Source organism: Salvelinus alpinus, chromosome 35 (assembly GCF_045679555.1).
Source record: "Salvelinus alpinus chromosome 35, SLU_Salpinus.1, whole genome shotgun sequence".
In the NCBI taxonomy this organism is placed as follows: domain Eukaryota; kingdom Metazoa; phylum Chordata; class Actinopteri; order Salmoniformes; family Salmonidae; genus Salvelinus; species Salvelinus alpinus.
The window spans coordinates 12,122,851-12,140,887 of record NC_092120.1 but is presented as its reverse complement, the minus strand read 5'-3'; the positions used below and the strand labels follow the sequence as shown (position 1 = coordinate 12,140,887).

Below are 18,037 nucleotides of genomic sequence, written 5' to 3'. Positions count from 1 at the left end.
CTGACGTACCCTGATGTGAATGGAGAATCAGGGTTAGCAGCTCCATCCAACTGGAAGGTGGCGAGTTTACAGCCGAGGGCAGAGGTCTTAGATTATATTTCTGTATCTGGAGCAGGGAACTGATTGCCTGATGAAAGCCCATGCAAAAGGTCAATAAACAGCAGCCCAGTTATTGTGTGGCAGATTGGAAAGGAAATTGTTTTGCTGTGCTGGGAGGTGTGGTCTGTGTGTGCAGCCTCGTGCCTGGATCTTTCCGCTGTGGGTTTCTCTTGGCAGCGAGTCTTCCAGCTGTCAGTGACCTGTCAGTGTTAGTCAGTCTGTGGGACTGTGAAATGGCCCACCACGGGGCACGCTCGGGGCCCCACCACGGGGCACGCTCGGGGCCCCACAACCTCTTTAGCTTTCTCCTTTTATTTTGTCTTTAGCTTGCTCCCTCTCTTGCACTCTTGTTTCCCTGTCCCCCTTTCTCTTCACGGGAGGTTTAGTGTTTCCTGTTGGGATCCCGTTTGCCTGGCTTGAATACGAATCAGTCGAAAGAGAGAGACACGTTTCATAAAGCGCTGGGAGCACGCCAAGAATCGGAACAGGCTATCTCAACAGACCATCTTGCTTTCAGTTTTTTTTGGCTGTGTCTGCTGTTGAAGTATCAGGTACGGGGTGAGTTTGCCGAGTCGCTTTTCTCTTTGTATGTGGGTTAGTTTGTGTTAGAGTACAGTCCTGCTGCAAATATGTTCCTCCATGTGAAATACATCCACCTTTTGTGTACAGTATTCTATGTCTATGCCTGTGTGTTTGTATGTTTGTTCATTATGAGTGGGTGTGTGTTTGTGCATGGCTGGCCAGCGGGACTGCAGTATTTTTACTCAGGTGGAGCGATGGAAAGAGGCTGGTCCTTCTGGCATTCACATCAAATCAAATCAAATCAAATTTTATTAGTCACATACACATGGTTAGCAGATGTTAATGCGAGTGTAGCGAAATGCTTGTGCTTCTAGTTCCGACAATGCAGTAATAACCAACAAGTAATCTAACCTAACAATTCCACAACTACTACCTTATACACACACACAAGTGTAAAGGGATAAAGAATATGTACATAAAGATATATGAATGAGTGGTGGTACAGAACGGCATGGCAAGATGCAGTAGATGGTATAGAGTACGGTATATACATATGAGATGAGTACTGTAGGGTATGTAAACATAAAGTGGCATAGTTTAAAGTGGCTAGTGGTACATGTATTACATAAAGATGGCAAGATGCAGTAGATGATATAGAGTACAGTATATACATATGAGATGGGTAATGTAGGGTATGTAAACATTATATTAAGTGGCATTGTTTAAAGTGGCTAGTGGTACATTTTTACATAATTTCCATCAATTCCCATTTTTAAAGTGGCTGGAGTTGAGTCAGTATGTTGGCAGCGGCCGCTAAATGTTAGTGGTGGCTGTTTAACAGTCTGATGGCCTTGAGATAGAAGCTGTTTTTCAGTCTCTCGGTCCCTGCTTTGATGCACCTGTACTGACCTCGCCTTCTGGATGATAGCGGGGTGAACAGGCAGTGGCTTGGGTGGTTGTTGTCCTTGATGAGCTTTATGGCCTTCCTGTGACATCGGGTGGTGTAGGTGTCCTGGAGGGCAGGTAGTTTGCCCCCGGTGGTGCGTTCTGCAGACCTCACTACCCTCTGGAGAGCCTTACGGTTGTGGGCGGAGCAGTTGCCGTACCAGGCGGTGATACAGCCCGACAGGATGCTCTCGATTGTGCATCTGTAGAAGTTTGTGAGTGCTTTTGGTGACAAGCCGAATTTCTTCAGCCTCCTGAGGTTGAAGAGGCGCTGCTGCGCCTTCTTCACAACGCTGTCTGTGTGGGTGGACCAATTCAGTTTGTCCGTGATGTGTACACCGAGGAACTTAAAACTTTCCACCTTCTCCACTATTGACCCGTCAATGTGGATAGGGGGGTGCTCCCTCTGCTGTTTCCTGAAGTCCACAATCATCTCCTTTGTTTTGTTGACGTTGAGTGTGAGGTTATTTTCCTGACACCACACTCCGAGGGCCCTCACCTCCTCCCTGTAGGCCGTCTCGTCGTTGTTGGTAATCAAGCCTACCACTGTAGTGTCATCCGCAAACTTGATGATTGAGTTGGAGGCGTGCATGGCCACGCAGTCGTGGGTGAACAGGGAGTACAGGAGAGGGCTCAGAACGCACCCTTGTGGGGCCCCAGTGTTGAGGATCAGCGGGGTGGAGATGTTGTTACCTACCCTCACCACCTGGGGGCGGCCCGTCAGGAAGTCCAGGACCCAGTTGCACAGGGCGGGGTCGAGACCCAGGGTCTCGAGCTTGATGACGAGTTTGGAGGGTACTATGGTGTTAAATGCTGAGCTGTAATCGATGAACAGCATTCTCACATGGGTATTCCTCTTGTCCAGATGGGTTAGGGCAGTGTGCAGTGTGGTTGCGATTGCGTCGTCTGTGGACCTATTGGGTCGGTAAGCAAATTGGAGTGGGTCTAGGGTGTCCGGTAGGGTGGAGGTGATATGGTCCTTGACTAGTCTCTCAAAGCACTTCATGATGACGGAAGTGAGTGCTACGGGGCGGTAGTCGTTTAGCTCAGTTACCTTAGCTTTCTTGGGAACAGGAACAATGGTGGCCCTCTTGAAGCATGTGGGAACAGCAGACTGGGATAAGGATTGATTGAATATGTCCGTAAACACACCAGCCAGCTGGTCTGCGCATGCTCTGAGGACGCGGCTGGGAATGCCGTCTGGGCCTGCAGCCTTGCGAGGGTTAACACGTTTAAATGTTTTACTCACCTCTGCTGCAGTGAAGGAGAGCCCGCAGGTTTTGGTAGGGGGCCGTGTCAGTGGCACTGTATTGTCCTCAAAGCGGGCAAAAAAGTTGTTTAGCCTGTCTGGGAGCAAGACATCCTGGTCCGCGACGGGGCTGGTTTTCTTTTTGTAATCCGTGATTGACTGTAGACCCTGCCACATACCTCTTGTGTCTGAGCTGTTGAATTGCGACTCGATTTTGTCTCTGTACTGGGACTTAGCCTGTTTGATTGCCTTGCGGAGAGAATAGCTACACTGTTTGTATTCGGTCATGCTTCCGGTCACCTTGCCCTGGTTAAAAGCAGTGGTTCGCGCTTTCAGTTTCACGCGAATGCTGCCGTCAATCCACGGTTTCTGGTTTGGGAATGTTTTAATCGTTGCTGTGGGTACGACATCGTCAATGCACTTCCTAATGAACTCGCTCACCGAATCAGCATATTCGTCAATATTGTTGTTGGACGCAATGCGGAACATATTCCAATCCGCGTGATCGAAGCAGTCTTGAAGCGTGGATTCAGATTGGTCGGACCAGCGTTGAACAGACCTGAGCGCGGGAGCTTGTTGTTTTAGTTTCTGTTTGTAGGCTGGAATCAACAAAATGGAGTCGTGGTCAGCTTTTCCGAAAGGGGGGCGAGGGAGGGCCTTATATGCGTCGCGGAAATTAGTATAACAATGATCTAGGGTTTTTCCAGCCCTGGTAGCACAATCGATATGCTGATAGAATTTAGGGAGTTTTGTTTTTAGATTAGCCTTGTTAAAATCCCCAGCTACGATGAATGCAGCCTCAGGGTGTGTGGTTTCCAGTTTACAAAGAGTCAGATAAAGTTCGTTCAGGGCCATCGATGTGTCTGCTTGGGGGGGAATATATACGGCTGTGATTATGATTGAAAAGAATTCCCTTGGTAGATAATGCGGTCGACATTTGATTGTGAGGAGTTCTAGATCAGGTGAACAGAATGACTTGAGTTCCTGTGTGTTGTTATGATGATCACACCACGTCTCGTTAATCATAAGGCATACCCCCCCGCCCCTCTTCTTACCAGAAAGATGTTTGTTTCTGTCGGCGCGATGCATGAAGAAACCAGCTGGCTGCACCGACTCCGTTAGCGTCTCTTGAGTTAGCCATGTTTCCGTGAAGCAGAGCACGTTGCAATCCCTGATGTCTCTCTGGAATGCTACCCGTGCTCGGATTTCATCAACCTTATTGTCAAGAGACTGGACATTGGCGAGTAGTATGCTAGGGAGTGGAGCGCGATGTGCCCGTCTCCGAAGCCTGACCACGAGACCGCCTCGTTTGCCCCTTTTACGGCGTCGCACAGGGTCGCCGGCTGGGATCAGATCCATTGTATTGGGTGGAAGGCAAAACACTGGATCCGTTTCGGGAAAGTCATATTCCTGGTAGGAACGATGATGAGTTGACGTTAATCGTATATTCAGTAGTTCCTCCCGACTGTATGTAATGAAACCTAAGATTACCTGGGGTACCGATGTAAGAAATAACACATAAAAAAACAAAATACTGCATATTTTCCAAGGAACGCGAAGCGAGGTGGCCATCTCTTTTTCGGCGCCGGAAGTATATACATCAGTCGGGCCGACATTGGCAGCCACAAACCCCGAGGACCATTAGCAGACCAGAGTAGTCCTGTAGCGGGCCTGCCTGGCGGCCCGTGTCCCACTGGTTTCCATGAGTCTCCTTCCAAAACACTGGCTCATGCCAGGCTCCGACATGTCAGTGTGTATGGGCACCCTTGCTCCCTGGCCCTCACTACATCCATTCATCCAAACAGCATGTTGACATACAGTAGTGCGGTCATTAATGTGCACCCTCCAATGGTTCAAGGGTCAGTTTTTTTTGTATTTTCTGAAACATTTCATGAGTAATGGTTTATAGTAACTCAGTGGCTGTCAAAAATGAATTTATTATCTAGTAAAAAAAAAATTGAATGTATGTTTTACACCGCTTTTGAAACATGAGGCATATCCAAGGCTGGTGAATTGTAATTTTTGTGAAATGTTAGCATTACATTGGAAACATGCTCCTTTTCCAACTAGATGTGTAACAATTTGTGTTGATTTGATTTTGAGGAGGAATTTCACTGCTCAGCAAGTCCTCTCTTTATTTTAACTGTTTCTCTACTGGGTGAGAGGTTAGCTTGCCTGCGTTAATTAACCAAGCTCTGTAAAGAGACATTTTGTTTTTCTGAATGTCAGCATGTGTTTTCTCTCTGTTTGAGCAGCTGCTTTTGTTGAGGAAAAAATCTCTAGTTTTTTGTTAAAATATATATAATGAGTCCGTTATGGGGAGAGAAACATGAGCTAATTCTAACCTGCTGCCAGAACTGCAAGTCTGTCTGCGATAGTAACTGTTAAATTAGCAGTACATTAAGCACCAATGGATGTTTGAAGGGATGAACAGTATGAAGTAGCCTAATAAGCTTTTGGGACTGTAGATGAAGTTACACACACCCTTGGGTTTAGTAGAACTTCCCATTCTAAAAGTATTTTAAAAGACAAATAGGTTGAGTAAATACTGAGAAAGTCCATACTAGTTATTCCTGTTTGACCTTTTTAAAGTCATGTTTTATTCACAAGGTGAAGGCAGTTAGAAGTAAGAATCACTTAAGCAATGAATATACAAAAAGCTAGTCTGAAAAATGGTCTGTCATGCATATGAAATGCTTAAGAGAAGCGGAGTTAAAAAGTAGAGCGTTAACCTGAGGTATGAGGACGTTTTGTGTTACCTAGAGGTTGAGAATGCTGAAAAGCTCAACCAGTGAATGTTTCTCTGAACCGTAATACCAACACATCACACGCTGTTCATTTTACATACATTTAAAGACATTTCTTTAGTCATGGCAGACTGCCTACATCACGAGGAAACAACTTTTCAGTTTGTCTGAATTTGATGTTTTGGAGTGTGGTTGACACCATGTTGTTACAGAGTGCTCCCCCACAGGAAATGTCATAGTATGCTGTGTCTTCTCAAGTCATGTAGTAGAGTGATGAACCTAAGAGGGCTTGAAGCAAAACCAGAAAGTCAACCACTTCTAACCAGAAACCAACCACCATAATTACAAGCCAATGCTCACTTCCGTTTGATGTATGACTTTAGGGAAGTTGGTTGTATACCGCCCTATAGCGATAATTGTGCTGTGAGCTTACTGGTGTACACTGGCTGTAGTGAGTCACCCAATTGGGGACGAGATAATTTTTGTTGCTCAGGGTGAGTTCGTTCCACCCAATATAAAGGGCTATTAAATCATCCGATATAAAACACCCCATGTATTGTCATTGTTATTACCAGGTTGCTGGCTTTGAGATCGGAGGCAAAGCGTGACCTTTTCCTTGAGGAGCATTTTACATGTTCCCCTTATAATCATCACCTGCGTGGAAGTAATCAAATGTTATTTGTCACATGCACCGAATACAACAGGTTACAGTGAAATGTTTACTTACAAGCCCTTATACAACAATGCTTTAAGAAGTTTTAAGAAAAACAAGTGTTAAGTAAAAAATCAAAAATAAAAGTAACAAGTCATTAAAGCGCAGCAGTAAAATAACAATAGCGAGGCTGTACACAGGGGGGTACCGGTACAGAGTCAATGTGCGGGGGCACCGGTTAGTCGAGGTAATATGTACATGTAGGTAGAGTTAAAGTGACTATGCATAGATAATAACAGAGTAGCAGCAGTGTAAAAGAGGGGTCTGGGTAGCCCTTTGATTAGCTGTTCAGGAGTCTTATGGCTTGGGGGTAGAAGCTGTTAAGAAGCCAATCTATGCAGCCAGGGTATGCATGCTCCATTCCTGGTTTCCAATCAGAGATTGAGGGATTTCAGACAATATGAAATCTCATCTGCCTCCTGGACCCCCATGATTACCAAAGAGCCTGGTGGGGAAGGAATGGGCAAATGGGAGCTTAGAGCACGGTGGTAGAAAGGACAGCGTTGACAAGGCAACTAGAGCTCATTATTTCTCCATCTATGCAGGGGCACGGCGCTCCGTTGATGGGCACCAGAGGAGAGGATGGAAGGATGGATGAGGTTACGCCCACGTCTAAAGGGCATCCAGGATATGACACGACTGGACTGTAATCCAGGATTACCTGTCCGATTCTGTCGTCTGTGTCAACGATCCACGTCAGCAGAGATAACGACACCGGCCAAGACTTTGACTCACAGTGTGAGTGTTTCTCTGTGTTATGGCTCTGCAACATCAGCACAGCAGCGGTAGTTGGTTGTGAGTTGCCCAGCCTGCACAGTGCCCAGGTTTCCACAGTGGGTCTGGGAGGATGTGTGGTATTGACACAGGTGAGGGGGCTGATGTCTGCTGGCAGAGAGACTGGGGGTGTCTGGTTCTGAAGCACGGCAGGGTGTGATAAAGATCTATACTGAAGCTCTGTGTGTGAGAGAGGTCCTCTGAGACTTGTCTCTTGTGGTTCAGAACTACAGGTCACATTACAGTGGAATGGATTACAGAAAACCCCAAGAACAGCCCTGACTCTTGTCTTTGTATTATCCACTTCTTCAACGGTATTGCTACAGAATAACAACTGCTATTTAAATATCATGTCTTCAGTAATGTCTTTCCACTTTCCTCGGTTTGGAGGTTATGTTCCTCCTGCAATGTTTACAGAGGGGCACTTAATGTGTACACACGGATTGGGGGGGAAAAGGGTATTTGGGAGTTCTCTCCTTTGGGAATTTGCATTATTTTGGTTGAGAGTACTGAGACAGGCAGCGAAAGCAGAATTGTTCATTTGCTTGGTACATGCATCGCTCAGTGAGTTTAAACAGTCAACGGCTTTGCCTCTAAAATTAGACACTGTCTAATAGATTTCTCTACCAAACTTTGTTCAACTCAAAATGTCACTGTCAGCTTGAGCGACTTGTACTCAGTGAGGGGTTGGTAAATGTACAGTAAGCTTCATTTGCCCCAATGAGCGATGGATCTAGTCTCTTGACAAAGATTCAGTGAGTCTACAGTAAAGTATTTCTGTGAACTTTAAAGAGAAAGCTTTCATAGATCGAAAGAGCACAGAATAGCTGTGAATTTGTTACCAAAATCATTGTCTCCTTCTCAAAATGTTAATGTTTTTATAATAGGCCTGCTGGTCCTTCAGGTTCGATAAGCTAGACCTGTGGGATGGCTTATAATTGCCTGTTCATTTAGTTTTATTACGTCCCTGGGCCAATGTTCTCTCTCCATTTTGGATGTGCTATGTTGTAATTTCTCTGTGTGACTGTGCTATAATTATCGAGAGAGCCTAAGATGGCTATCTTAGACCGTACATTGCTACGGTTTGTCAGAATCCATGTTTACGTTGACATTTTCCAATTAAATGTTGTCAAAATTACTAAAAGGAAACAAATGCATGCATGGACCCATGCAGGCAGGCAGCCAGGCAAAAACCAACCATACTGTGTGTATTTCTGCACATACAAACACACAGACATGCACTGAAGTGTGCTTCTTAACTACAGCCATCATGCTAGCATTCATGACCCTCCCCTCTCAGGCCACATGTCATACATTTACACAGCATGTATAGCATCTGTGTGTGTGTAAAGGATGTATGCTTTTCCAATGGAGGATAGTTGGAGGGAGAAGAGGGGGTCTCCCCCGTATAATGTGGTCTTTAATAAAGACACAGGTTGCCAGGTTGGAAGTGTCAGTGTGTTGCAGCATGCAGTCTCTCAGGGTGATTTATGACTGTGCTGCGAGGCTATTAGATTATGGGCTCCAGCTCTGCTCCGTGTGGGTGATAAGAACAGCCTACCGCCATGGGAAAACTCCCTGTTCACGCGCCTCATTTCAGGGGGGCATTGCTGTTTTTTTAACAACGTGCCATCTGAAGGAAATTATATCTAAGCACATTGCCTGTGTTGTGGGTGTATCAGAGTTCCAATTTAATGTTTTATCCTTTAAAAGTTTGGGGAGTCTCGCTTAGAAAGGGGATGTAATGAATGATCATCAGCAGCACTCAAACAAAGTATTTAAACATCACTGTCTCATTTTCACCTCTTGGGTTGCTGGCTCCAATAAGTGGACCATTATTAAAATGACTTAATCCACTTACATGCAATTCTGTCTAATTTTGACAAACCATTCTTACCTTAGAAGCAGAACAACAACCAAATCTGCAACTCTGCAGTTTCTCCGTTTCACCATGGGCCTGAAAATGGGATGTGGGGGGAGAGGGGTTAGATCGAGAGGACAGAGCGCTGGGGTCAGAGTTTGCGCTGTAGCACGCCGCGGCTGAAAGGCCAGTTGTCAACGGCCGGTGAAAGAAAACAATGGGGTATCGGCTGGAGCGCTGGGGGAAAGGACGAGTCAGGGTCGCTTTCAATTAGCGCAGCGGGCCATCTCTGCAGCTAGCCACAGGGGCCGGGAGGAGGTGGCGGGAGCGGCTGAGGAGCGGAGTGGGTGGAGGCGATGGGGGAGCAGGTGCAGCACAGCACGAGAGAGAGAGAGAAAGACACAGAGTGAGAGAGAGAGTCGTGCTTGCCTCAACTGCTCAAGGAAGAACGCTTTTGCATGCCTGGAAGGAAAGTGTGTGTGTGTGTGTGTGTGTGTGCGCACTTTGAGAGTGAAATGAAGAGATTCATGTTTAGATAGGCTTACTGTTTGAAACCATGATGGAATCCTGACAACACCTCGTTGGGAAGAAAGCGGAATGATCTCATACTGTCAAAAATCCTGATAAGGGATGAGGATCTTCAAATGATTCATAAGACAGAGAGGATCAGACAAAGGACCTCCTCTATAAATCCCATTACAGTAGTGTATCACTCTGACATTTTATACTGGGGAAAGGATGAACAGTATGAAGTAGCCTGAAAGGATGAGGCAGTCCTGCTGTACTGTATTCAGGAATGATGAGTTGCCTTTGTAAATTGTATTTTCCCTTCAAAATAACCTGATGAGATTGGAAGTAGGACAATACGGTATGTTGTTTCACACACTGTACACGCACTCCTGAGGTTTCTGTGCCCCAGCTGGCAGGATATGACTTGCTATGCTTTAATGTGGACGCGTGTGCGCACACACACACACACACACACACACACACACACAATGATGTGTGTCAGATCCATGCATAAGTGGATTTGTTTCTATTGTGGGTGTTGGCGTATTGTAATAAGTTTGGTCATACCAGCCAAAATATACAGTATACACACAAATACACACACTAGTTATTCCAACCATGATCTATGCCTGACCACCAGTTACCAATGGCAACACATATAAGCACAGCATTAGACGCATTAATATGCACATACATGCCAACACTGCACCACAGGGCTCTCCAGAGGGTGGTACGGTCAGCTCAACGCATCATCAGGGGGAAACTCTGCCTCCCTTCCAAGACATCTACAGCAACCGGTGTCACAGGAAGCCCACGAAGATCATCAAGATCCTTAGCCACCCAAACCTCGCCCTGTTCACCCAGCTGCCATCTAGAAGGCGGAGACAGAACAGGTGCATCAAAGCTGGGACCGAGAGACTGATAGAAGCTGTTTATCTCCAGGTCATCAGACTGTTAAACAGTCACCACGAGCTGGCCTCCACTCACTACCTTGCCCTGAACCTTTTAGTCATGGCTCATCCTATATAACACATTTTCTATTCACATACTGTCTATACACACCATTCACATACATTCTCTGTGGAGTTTATTTGGTACACCCACCACGTTCACGAAAATGGTTCGCTCCTATAGATAGTGAGTCACGTGGCCGTGGCTTACTATATAAAGCAGGCAGACAGGCATTGAGGCATTCAGTTACTGTTCGATTGAACGTTAGAATGGGCAAAACTAGTGACCTAAGCGACTTTGAGCTTGGTATGGTTGTCGGTGCCAGGTGTGCCGGTTTCAGTATCTCAGAAACGGACGGCGCACTGGGATCTTCACGCACGACAGTGTCTAGGGTTTACTGAGAATGGTGCGACAAACAAAAAGCATCCAGTTAGCGGCATTCCTGTGGGCAACAACAGCTCGTTGATGAGAGGTCGAAGGAGAATGGCAAGAATGGTGCAAGCTAACAGGCGGTTCACAAACAGGCAAATAACAGTGCAGAATGGCATCAACAGTTCCTGTTGCATTTTGCTGATGGCAGAGTCAGGATTTGGCGTAAGCAGTCCATGGCCCCATCCTTCCTGGTGTCAACTGTACAGACTGTTTGCTGTGTTGTAATGGGGTGGAGAAGGTTTTCCTGGCACATGTTAGGTCCCTTGATACCAATTGAGCAATGGGCCAATGCCCCGAAGCATTCAGGCTGTTCTGGAGGCAAAGGGGGGTCTAACCCGGTACTAGATGAGTATACTTAATATCTGGCCACTGAGTATGTGTGTGTGTGTTATATATCGCACGCACACACACATACACACATAGCAAACATTAAGAACACCTTCCTAATATTGAGTTGCACCCCCCCCCCCCCCTTGCCCCCAGACCAGCCTCAAATCATCGGGTCATGAACTCTACAAGGTGTCGAAAGCATTCCCCATGTTGACTCCAATGCTTCCCACAGTTGTGTCAAGTTGGCTGGATGTCCTTTGGGTGGTGGACCATTCTTGATACACACAAGAAACTATTGTGTTTGAAAAACCCAGTAGTGCTGCAGTTCTTGACACAAACTGGTGCACCTGGTACCTACTATCATACCCCATACAAAGGCACTTAAATATTCTGTCTTGCCCATTCACCCTTTAAAGGCACACATACACAATCCATTTCTCAATTGTCTCAAGGCTTGAAAATCCTTCTTTAACCTGTCTCCTTCCCTTCATCTACACTGGTTTGAAGTGGATTTAACAAGTGACATCAATAAGGGATCATAGTGTTCACCTGTATTCACCTGGTCAGTCTATGTCATGGAAAGAGCAGGTGTTCTTAATGTTTTGTATACCCAGTGTATCTACATATAGATTACATTTGAAATACTGTTACAGTGCTGATTGGGTTGTTAATTGGATTTGTTCTGACGTTTCTTGATTTCTTTTTTTATTATTATTTGTGTCCTTTTTCAATTTCGTGGTATCCAATTGGCTGTTAGTCTTGTCTCATCGCTGCAGCTCCCGTACGGACTCGGGAGAGGCGATGGTCGAGAGCCGTGCGTCCTCCGAAACCCAACCCAACCAAGCCGCACTGCTTCTTGACACAATTCCCACTTAACCTGGAAGCCAGCCGCACCAATGTGTCGGAGGAAACACTGTACACCTGGTGACTGTGTCAGCGTGCACTGTGCCCGGCCCGCCACAGGAGTCACTAGTGTGCGATGGGACAAGGACATCCCTGTCGGCCAAACCCTCCGCTAACCCGGATGAAGCTGGGCCAATTGTGCGCTGCCCCATGGGTCTCCCGGTCGCGGCCGGCTGCGACAGAGCTTGGACTCGAACCCAGAATCTCTAGTCGCTCAGCCAGCACTGCGATGCTGTGCCTTAGACCACCGCACCATTCGGTGGGCAGATTACAGAATGTTTCTGATGAATAACACTATCATTACACACATTATACCAAATCTACATCTCTGTCATATCAAAGTGTGTATCTGGCTAAGCAGATACCTCCAAAGGAAATAGGAGGAAATAGCTAGCAAATGAAAGTAACGATATCATCAGGATGGGTGATTTGGTATACAGGGTGTTGAGTTAATTTCGTTCAGCAGACACACACTGTGCAATAATGGAGAAAGCCTCCATTGAGAAGCCGCTTGATCAATTCCTCATTTCTGTCAAGTGCATGTTGCACAAATGTTACGGTATCTCAAATGACATACACTCTCAATCCTGGCGTCAACCAAAGAAACTGAACAGGCAACCCCAGTCTACCCAACCCCCTCACAGTTTACGCTACCCGTTCAGCATTCGGTATCCCTATCTCTGAATGCCTGCATGCCAAATGCACTCCCCTCTCAGTTGCCAGCTAGGTCTCCAGACTATTACATTCTCCTCCCCTAAAAGACGCCAATTAATCCAATTAGTAATCAATCAGCCGTCCGGGCCCCATGTCTCCCCCAAGCTAATGGAGGATATGACAGCCGGGCCCTGCATTATTAATACCTCCATTTCAGGAGCCCAGGGGCCCAGAGGTGCCAGGGGCCATTGATCACCTCTACAGCAGCACGAACCACCACACTGTGCTATGCCTGCTGGGAGATATCTGGAGGGAAGAATGATCTGAGAGATGGAGGGAGGGTGTGGAGGAGGGAGAGAGGGTTTGCAAAGACTTAAGGAGGACACTGAATGTTTTTTTTGGAAGGCGGGAGGAATTGCACATAAATGGTAGGATGTGAAGGTTGGAAGTGATAAAAATAGAGAATAGGAGGCGAGAGGTGAGGAGCCTGCAAGGGAAGAAGGAGGGATTTGAGGGCAGAGATGAACTGGGCACTGGGGGAGGGTAGTGCCTTTTTTCCCCTGGTTTGCATTTGCCCTTTTGCAGGTTTTACTATTATAAATTCTTCCATCCTAGCCAAATGTCCTCATCTGCTTGAATGCACCTCCCCTATATCAAGGTGTTTTGGTACTTCCCATGCTACTTCCCACGCTGTCTATCCTGCCCTCCATCCACCATTCATAGTGACAATAGTGGTAGGTGGATCGTTTGTCCAGTTCTGCAATATGCAAACTAGCAATCATACTACACATACAATCATTCAAAGCTGCACCAATTTCCAATATAATTGGAAAGAACAGTGAAGACATGAGACACGCAGCTACCTTATTGATCTTGTTTAGGAACAATACATTGATCCTACCTAGACTAGCCTACAACACCACCTTACAATGAATCATTGCATTATTGTTTTCAAGTGAGTACAACATTCTACTCTAGGCCGTAAACTGCAGTGCAAATGTCATTTGAATAATGCCCTGTGATTTGAATATTTCATTCCATTTGGATCAGAGGGTCTACTGAACAGTTTACAAGGCATAGAAAGGCACAGTAGCAAGCCAGTCTGGCTGTATTTTAAGTTGTGATACTGAGATGCGCTGTCTGTTGTGGATCATCATTCTCTCAAGTCGTCCTATAAGAATGTGGCCACATATGCTCCCAGCAGGCCCAGTTATTCAGGAAAGCTTAACGCGCGCTCTGCCTCCTCTCCGATATTCCTTACGCATGTAGAACCAATAAAGCTTCAATATACCCTAAATATTTGTCATTTAACTTTTAAAATGTATTACCTTTTATGTGTGGCATAAACACATCCAGACACAATTAGGGGACGGAACGATACCAGTATCGCGATACTCGTTACTATCGTGGCAAGGAGACAAATTTAACTTTAGGAAAACTCCCCTAATATTGGAAACAAACATCCCACTGGGCAAAAACGGGTGGAATCAACGTTGTTTCCACTGGGGATGGGCATGAGTACTCAAATGGACGTCAAAGCTCAATCTTTAACCAGAGATCACCATTTTTTCAAATGCTGTAAAACTATTTGGTGGAATGTGCTTTGTGGCTGCCCAAAATGGCAAGTGAAATTGTCTTGACAAGTTAATTTGCTTTGACTCTAGTGTTACATGTGTTCATGTGTATTTGTGGGGCACAACAAAGAAGAAACCTAGCGAAGAATCACACAGTTCTTCTCCCTAAATGTCTCATTCACTCAATTGTGTTCCGACCGCTCCCTAAACACATGCGTGCTGATTGCACACACAAGCTCCCGTTAGGCCTACAGAATGAAATGCCTATAAAAACGGATTTATCTAATGGAATACACAAGCTACATTCCTTGCCAAATGACAACAGTTTTATCACAAATTCAAAATGGACTGGTTGATTTGAAGTAGGAAAATACACTGTGTACAAAACATTTCCATGACGTAGACTGACCAGGTGAATCCAGGTTAAAGCCAAGATCCATTTAGAATTGTTTAGGCTTAACATAGACAGGTTTCACACTGAAAATACACAAACCTGCTCACCAAACAGATGCCATGGCCATCATTTATCACCAGGCAGTATTCAATGTGGAATTGTTAATCCATTTGGGAAATTCCAAAGAACAGTTTGAGTATATTAAATGAAATGTCTGTATATTGAAAATGATTTCAACTCGCCATATTGAGCCCTGTTTCAAATGATCACTCTTTGAAAATAGCTGTTCCAGACTCGAGATGTGCATCACTTCGCACTGGCATTATGTTCTATTTTAGTCTGTTATTTTAGATGTTTTTTTTACTATAAAATAGGTGTCTTGACTGTGATAAGGGCTCAGGAGATAAGGGCTGCTATATTAATAACGCTAAGCTATGCCGTTGCAGTCATAGGCTTCTACAAGCAAGCCCCACTGCTGAGGTTACTACTTTTTTGAAGATTGTGTTTCACAATATAATATAACTAGTTGACTCGTACACCCCAAAAAAAATTATGCGAGTACTTGAACAGTAATAAAATGTTAAATCCCTAGTGTCCATATCATTTCAACCAAGAAAAGCAATGTGATCAAATAAAATGAATTTGTCACATGCTTCGTAAACAACCGGTGTAGACGAACAGTGAAATGCTTACTTACGGGTCATTTTACAACAATGTAGAGTTAAAAGGGATGACATTGAATCAACGTGGAAAACTGATTGGATTTTCAAAAAGTAATCAATGTAAGGGCATCTTGTCTTTTTCCCCGACTTTTAACCTAAAACTATATTTGTTGTTGAATTCAAGTTAGTTAACTCAACCAAATGTAAATCAAAACTACATTTTGAACTGACATCTGTGCCCAGTGGGATCATCATGTTGTCATCCAGAGTCACATGTATTTATTTTTCAAGCTATAGCACACAACATTTTACATACAACAGGATTTTAAAGGACCAAAGAGTTTGGGCTGCTTCATGTTTTCATTTTTGCCATGGAAAAAATATTGCGATACTGGTATCATCACAGCTCTAGTCCCAATGTTTAAATCTGATTAGACTACTTCAAAAATCTCCTGTATGCTACCTGTGCACGTTCGTCCAAAATATAATTCCAGCCTCCAAACTGTGCAGATGGTGGTGTTGAAATCGCAAACCATGACATTGAAGCGGCAAACGTCGGTATGCTTTGCTTATTGGTTGTGATGCGTTGGCACAGAAACCTGTTGGTGGAAAATTTGTTTCATATAAAATATATATGATTATAAATATAGCATCAAAATGTTGAAAGTCTGATTTCCACCTAGCTGATCATTATCTTCAGCCAGCTATGATCGTAGTGTAGGTGTAATGAGAAAGGCAGGGAGAGTAGCTTGTACGTTGTGGTCGGCGAACCCTTAACCTTCTGGCCCTTAGCCCTGCTTGGCATCGACTGAGTCACAAAAGCATGCTGATGTGGCAAAGTCTATATCCACGTTAATAAACACAGGGTCGCTACAGTTAGGGGAAGGGTGTCCACATTTTTTGTTACAGTACAAGGGGAGGGTCATATGGAAACATTTGTAATGTTGGGTACATTTTTTTTTATGACACCAAGTTGAAAAAGCTGTCTCTAAGGCAGGTGAAAGTGAGCCGCAGTGCGGCCAATTCAAGCAAATAAGATGATCAATTATTGGACAAAATCTGAACAGTAAAAACGTGATCAATGCTTTATATTCTCCATATTTATGTGTGCACCAAATCCAATTCTCTCAACTTCAGTTCCAGGGCATGGTATTGTTTGTTTTAAGAAGAAGAAAAAAGTAAAGACCCCGTCTAGATTTTTTTTTTAATTTTGTGAAATCAATACCGCAAGTCATTCAATGTTGGGCTGGGGAAAACAAGCAAGCAAAAACAACAAAACCCCTTGCTCATGCCTCCTCTTAGCCTCTACTCTGAAAAGACACATTGTGTGCCAACGAAATCAGCTGACCTTAATTTGAGCTATCCTTTGTGCCAGAGGCTGCTAAATTAGCTATCTAGGATGCTTGTTGTTGTCGTCTTTCAACACATGTTGACAGGGCCTCTGCAACGGTTTAGTGTGACTCCAAAATGGCTGCTCTGTGCCAAATGTGACCACTGTGGTCTTAAGTATGTGAAAAGGGAAATGAGTGGTAGAGGGTATTTGTAGTTGAACCTGGTGATCTTAAACAAGGCTTTTGCACTGACATCAGTCCTATACAGCAAACTTCTGTTTCCCATGATTGGGAACCTTTGTCATGTAGACCAAAACGCATCCCCTTACCGACCCACACTGTGTGAGTGAAGGGTCGCGTCCCCCTCTTCACCACATAGGTTTAGTCACTGTGGGTCGTTATGCCAAGGAACCCACGCTAGCCTAGTTAATGTGGAGAATGCTGGGGTGGTTCTGGGTTTATAGCCTTATTCATGGGTGCATTAGACCACTGTTGGTTAGGCTCCTGAGTCACTCTGCATTCTATAGCAGCTGCAGTCAGCTGGGTTAATATCCAGGGGGATCAGAGAGACTGATTTGCGATTTGCGGGCGCAAGACGCATCGACCACAAGCCATTAGTCAGTGCTGGTCGTTAGCAATGGGCGCAAGACGCATCGACCATATGCCATTAGTCTGGAATGGATTGAAGGGATGTTCATCTGTCACAGGTTCCCATCACTGCAAGGGGGTTTCTTTAGGAGAGATGGTAAAACCATGACGATACAGTTAGCTGACAAGGCCGGTTATAATTCAAACCCCCAGATAGTTCCGAACCGATGAGGCTCTGAAGCTCTTAAACAAGCTTCACTGGAATAACCATTTGTAACAGAGTTGTTAGCAGCAACTTTATATGAAGAACCATTAGGCTGTTAGCTTTACTACTGTATGTAACAAACAACCTTCGGTGATTGACAGCTCTTTTTTCCAATTTAGTGTCTATATTACACATCCATTGTAGGCTGTTTGAATAATCGAAATAATTTGGGACTATGGGGAAACTGGCTATTTAACTTCTTATGGCTGCATCCCGCTACCGGGATCGATATGACAACAGCCAGTGAAAGTGCAGGGCGCCAAATTCAAACAACAGAAATCTCATAATTAAAATTCATACATGTGTCTTATATAATTTTATAATAATATAATTTTAAAGGTAATCTTGTTGTTAATCCCACCAAAGTGTCCGATTTCAAATATGCTTTTCAGCGAAAGCACTACAAACGATTATGTTAGGTCACCACCAAACCACAATAGGCACAGCCATTTTTCCAGCGAAAGATAGCTTTCACAAAAAGCGGAAATAGAGATAAAATGAATCACTAACCTTTGATTATCTTCATCAGATGAC

The 18,037-nt window shown here is 44.8% G+C and overlaps 1 protein-coding gene across 6 annotated transcripts in view; it reads left to right on the top strand.

The window, feature by feature from the left end:
- The window catches only part of LOC139564013 (semaphorin-6D-like), a 151,345-nt gene that overhangs the window by 52,502 nt on the left and 80,806 nt on the right, over positions 1–18,037 (top strand). The window contains exon 3 of one of the 6 annotated variants that reach the window (XM_071383143.1): positions 6,820–7,012. The exons of 4 other annotated variants lie outside the window; for them this stretch is intronic. The gene's annotated coding sequence lies outside the window, so the exon portion shown is untranslated. Of the gene's footprint in view, positions 1–325; positions 658–6,819; positions 7,013–18,037 lie in introns of those variants that run through there. One more of the 6 variants, XM_071383146.1, reaches the window with a different exon arrangement.